Source organism: Schistocerca gregaria, chromosome 4 (genome assembly GCF_023897955.1).
Source record: "Schistocerca gregaria isolate iqSchGreg1 chromosome 4, iqSchGreg1.2, whole genome shotgun sequence".
Lineage (NCBI taxonomy): Eukaryota > Metazoa > Arthropoda > Insecta > Orthoptera > Acrididae > Schistocerca > Schistocerca gregaria.
In genome coordinates this window covers 165926162-165932161 of record NC_064923.1, presented here as the reverse complement: position 1 = coordinate 165932161, position 6000 = coordinate 165926162, and positions in this window count along the sequence as shown.

Below are 6000 nucleotides of genomic sequence, written 5' to 3'. Positions count from 1 at the left end.
TGTTGCGCGAACCCGTGGCTGAAGAAGTTCATTATTGCTCCCAACGAGCAAAGTTTTAATTAAACAGCAAGTAGTGAAGAGCGCTCTTTTTGCAGATACACCCTCCACAGTCACGGTGTCCTAAACAATCGAGCCGGCTAAGATTAATCAACAGAGGCGAACATTAGTTCAACTGAATAATGCAACACTCGTCGTTACGTCCGTAGTTGGGCAGTTGGAGACACAAAATTGATTCTTTTTTCCTCCATTTATACACTTTTTAATATTCTATGGCCATGTATATTATTAAGAGGCTAACGCTGTTCGTGGTTCATATTTAAAATCTAGTTGCAGGTTGTCTATTTAGCAGCTTCCAGAGGACAAAAACATTAGTTTGTCAATATCATTTAATTAATGACCGAATTATAAAATTCAATAATGGTGGTGTAATCTAGAGAGCTTAGTATAATATAAGGTGACTATTACAGTAAGTAAATCTGTAACGTCGTTAGGCAGCTTAACTTTCGCCAAGTAAATTATCCAGAATACATTCATCTAGCATTTGAGGATGAGAGCAAATGTGGGTCTCCAAAAAACTTTACATGTAATTTCAAACCTGAACGAAAGTTTTAGTCTCTAAAAAACCATCGCATAATTATGAAAGGAGAAAAGCTTTTTATGCAGTGAAATTTGAGTATTTGTGTGAAGTTTTAATTTATAACTTCTTTAGTAAGAAGTATGTTCTCGACACATATTGCAGGCACTCTCTATGTATACAGCTAAATGAATTATGTCATTCTACGACACATATCTTAACAGATACGACTTCATGAACATTCAAATGATTTGTTTAAAACGGAGAGTAAATTACCTACAATATACTAAATCGGTGCTTATTAATGAGAGTGCGTAGAGATTTCCGAGAAATTCCTTATATACTCATAATTTGAAACCAAGTATCCAAGTATACACTTTTTTTTCTTACAACCTAAACCTGACCAGTTTAAGATATTAATCAACACAAATGTTTTCGTTCTTTTTTTTTTTTTTTTTTTTTTTTTTTTTTTTTTTTTAACTACTGGTTTCCTATTCCTAACTTACATGTGTGTCTGCGTAGTTATCTGAACTTGAAGAATGCAACAGATGTGATCACATAAACGTTATCCGATGAAAAGAGTCACCAAATTCATCCGAAACTATCCAAAACGCTTTTGTAAAAATTGCCATGCACGTTTACCTGACAGAACTGAGTAAAATCCATTCCAAATTCTAAATGGCACATACGCAAAAACGTAACACTTAACTATAAGAATGAAAAATAAAGCAATAATATCTTGTCTTAACTTTACCTAAACTGAACCTAACGGAAATTTTGTAGTGCAATGCTTAACTGTGAATGATTTTACTCTGTACTGACTGTAACGTCGAACTGGCTCTATAAAATTTCCGTGAAGTACGTAGCCAAAATGGAAACTTGGTACTGCTTAAAGGTGATGAATTGTAATATACAGCTAGTAGAAAACCAGCTAAAGAAAATAGGCCTTGCTGAAGTGCAATGCAAGGAAATGCAATTATACTAAACCCATCATGCTTTACTTTGAATGACTGTGTTCTGCTAAGTGCAGTGTTCCAACACACAATTGCAAAACAAATATTCGTGAGGAGATGTGTGGAAGCAACTGAGTTGGACAATGTAGAAGAGGCTACAATTGAAAAACTGAACTGTGAAATTATGTTCCCTTAAGAACTAGTTTCACAAAACTCACTTCTTATAAAGAAATATTACTATGTCCTCAAATACATTATTGAAATAGTGGAGAAGTGGCGAATATATAACTCTGAGTGCAAACCATGTGAGAAGATAATTTTGTTTATTGTCGTCTCGACAGTCGAACTAATTGACCCAAACCAATATAGAAAAACCATGATAAAATTTTCTTTCTTTCAAGGTCATCATAAATGAATCGAGGAAGCAGTGCACCAACAGGCTCCTCAAGTAAATCTTAGAAAATCATGTTTCCAAGAAATACCATCCTCTGCATCCACAACTCTTTGTTCTGCTACATATTTACAGACTGGTTCGCAGTGTGACCAATTTAAAACAGTTACATTTACTTCTTTATGAATGTTCGACTGGCAATGCCAATGATACTGAAAAGCAAAGATCACATGGCTTGAACTCAAAACTTCTGCGCGCTTAACACGCCGTCTATTGAAGAATTCTGTTTGAAAAATATGCATTGTACAAATAAGAAATACGACACATCGAATAAAATGAAAACTCTTATCTTTTCCACTGGTCACCAAGCGTAATCTAGGATCGTTAAATAAACATCCAACCAACAAGAATTTGGCAAAACGTTTCTTGCAAATAGCAAGGAACTTACAATAAAATGTCACATAGAAATTTATAGGAAAGAGACAAAAAAGTTAATTTTCTGTGAAATTCCGAACAAAATTATGAATAAATTACCCCATTTTTAAAGTAACTTCCTCAAATAACTGTGAAAATGACTCTGTCAGTTCAGAATGCAGTAAGAAAACCTGCCGTCTTTATTAGGTATACGTTAATCAATAGAAATTGGGTGATGCAAAAGACGTAGTGTAACATGAAACCCATTGAACTAGGAAAATGAAAGGCATTGTTCTGCTCAGGGACTTGTTGCATACTCGTCACACCACTACAAATGACATTATTCAGAATTTAAACTTGAGAACCAAATAGGTACTAACTAATGAAACACATGTGGAAACTGGCGGACACATTCAGGGAAGCGTTTATGTGATATGTCTTCCACTGACAACATATCTAGCATCTTCTTCAAAACCTTAGTACATCACATAGTGGAAGTAATATTGGTGCAGAAAAGACAATATCTATTTCCAGTAAATGTATACGCACAAATCCATTAGACATAATAGTGAAGCATATGCTGAAGGCTCATGTGTACCACCAGACCAGTATTTCATTTTGCAATTCCATTTCTGAGGACGGCAAATCTCATCATATTTGTATGCTAAATGCCGCAATGTAATACCATTTATTGATTTTCAGTAATGGCAACAGTATCCTATTAGCACAGTGAATGTTCATCTCTTTCTGAACAGGTGTGCCTGTGCTTTGGTGACAATCGTTATCTCTGTGGCAAGACCAACAAAGCTATTATGAAATATAGCTGAATATGAATCAGAATCTGTAATTGAATAATCGGAATCGGTTAGTAGAACATGTTTTGAGGCATCAAGGGATCACAAATTTAGCATTGGAGGGCAGCGTGGAGGGTAAAAATCGTAGAGGGAGACCAAGAGATAAATACACTAACCAGATTCAGAAGGATGTAGGTTGCAGTAGGTACTGGGAGATGAAGAAGTTTGCACAGGATAGAGTAGCATGGAGAGCTGCATCAAACCAGTCTCAGGACTGAAGACAACAACAACAACAACAGCAATTGAATAACAGATGTATGGCGAAAGAAAATGGTAGAACACGTGAAGTGACATGTATAACGAATGACGTATGTAGTGCCTAAATAGATATAACTATTTTTCTCTCCAGATGTTAGAACAAACACAAAAGTCTAACATGCTAATTATCCATAAAGTACTAAAGTAACACTGTGCATGTAAAAATGATATTACCAAAAACTGCAAGAAAAAAATTGGTCAAATGTTACCAAAAAAGTGACAAAATTAAATATACAAGCAGTAAGTGTCAAAAACTACACGTTAATAATTATTGGTAAGTATGAATGAAATAGAAATATGATTTGTGTGACATGCATAAAATATTTCGCTATCATTTTCTCAATTGTACACAGAAGAGAAATCACTACTAACCCACTAAAAATACAAATAAAGACAGGGAACTATAGGACAAACTATTGAATTCATTCAGAGTATCAGATGCAAGAGAAATCAGATTAGAAAGTCACTAGTCACCAACCATGAGAGGAAATCTTGAAATAACATCCTACACTACAGTAATTTTAAAACAGGGGCAAGAACAGCTAAAATCGTTTTATATTATCGCTTTTACAATTCATATAGTGAATAGTTTTTTTTTAGTAAAAAAGGTGTTAAGACTATGAAAATGACTGAATGAAACGTCCAATGGTCCGCTGCAGCTGTACTTTTTCAGGTCAATTATAAGCCCACTCAACCGATTTCGCTACTTTCAAATTGCATCTTACGCTGCAAGTATCTGTAAAAAAATTGTATTTTTTTTTAAATTTATGCTTTAATAATGAGGAATTACAGTTTTACCTTAAAATACTAAATTCCTAGACTTGAACGTGGAAGAAAATATTACGCATCAAGTTAGGAAATTGGTGTTAATCATGTACGTTCCAGAAGAATGGGCTTATATATATTTCATAAATATAGTTTTTATGTCCATATCAAAAGAGAATTACTTACAAATTCTATATCATAGGTTACAGAGTGTAGTTGAGTAACAGTTGTCATACCTCGTTACCTCGTTAAAGTTCTCACCCCTTCTCAATTCATAAGAAAACTATAGTCATTCGCTAAAAGATCGTCATCAGTGATAAATGTCATGTCTGAAACCGAAAGAATAGAATTAGGAATCAGAACTGCTCCTTAGTTAAAAACAGTGGAACAGTGGAACAATGGTAGACAAAATCGGCCAACAAAGCTCGTTGCCTTAGCTCTGTTTGCTTATTGAGGGTACTATCAGGGGACTGTCTTCATGACTTCATTGTATATATCTTCTTAAGCACGTTTAACACAGCACCCTTTCTCTGTGTATGTAGTATATCCAAGTCGTTGTGGAGTTCTGAAACAGAAAGTTGATTATCCCCCCCCCCCCCCCCCCCCCCCTGCTGCGAGGAGTGGCAGCGTGGTATCAGTCATCGTGTTACGGATTGCGCACCCTTTCCCCCCGGAGATATGAGTCCTCCATCGGGCATGGGTGTTTGTGTTCTTCTCAACATAAGTTTCCTAAAGTTAGTTTAAGTAGTGCGTAAGTCTAGGAACCGAGGACCTCAGCAGTTTGGTCCCTCAGAAATTCTCACACATTTGAACATTTGACTATCCCCATTGCATCATCTGAGAAAAGTGGACTTAACTGTGGTAAGTCGCTAACCGTACACTTTCAGATTAAAATTCGCTCTTGTCGGCCTATTTCAAGCACCAGAATGCCTCTCATAGTACAGAACCCTTTAGTGACTGAGGATAAAAAAGTTAGTACATCTAATGCATTGAAATCTACACAAAATTACTTTCAGTGTTACTGGTGCGAGGGGGGGGGGGTGGGGTGGAGGGGCAAGATGGGGGCATCAATGACGGAAAGGAAGAAGTCTATGCTGCCGGTCAAACTTAACAAAAACCAACACGCTCATGTGTATTTCCCATTAAAATAGCTGTTGACAACATCTACATCTACATCTACATCCATACTCCGCAAGCCATCTGACGGTGTGTGGCGGAGGGTACCCTGAGTACCTCTAACGGTTCTCCCTTCTATTCCAGTATCGTATTGACGTGAAAAGAAGGATTGTTGGTATGCTTCTGTGTGGTCTCTAATCTCTCTGATTTTATCCTCATGGCCTCTTCGCGAGATATACGTAGGAGGGAGCAATATACTGCTTGACTCTTCGGTGAAGGTATGTTCTCGAAACTTTAACAAAAGCCCGTACCGAGATACTGAGCGTCTCTCCTGCAGAGTCTTCCACTGGAGTTTATCTATCATCTCCGTAACGCTTTCGCGATTACTAAATGATCCTGTAACGAAGCGCGCTGCTCTCCGTTGGATCTTCTCTATCTCTGCTATCAACCCTATCTAGTGCGGATCCCACACTGCTGAGCAGTATTCAAGCAGTGGGCTAACAAGCGTACTGTAACCTACTTCCTTTGTTGTCGGATTGCAATTCCTTAGGATTCTTCCAATGAATCTCAGTTTGGCATCTGCTTTACCGACGATCAACTTTATATGACCATTCCATTTTAAATCACTCCTAATGCATACTCGCAGATAATTTATGGAATTAACTGCTTCTAGTT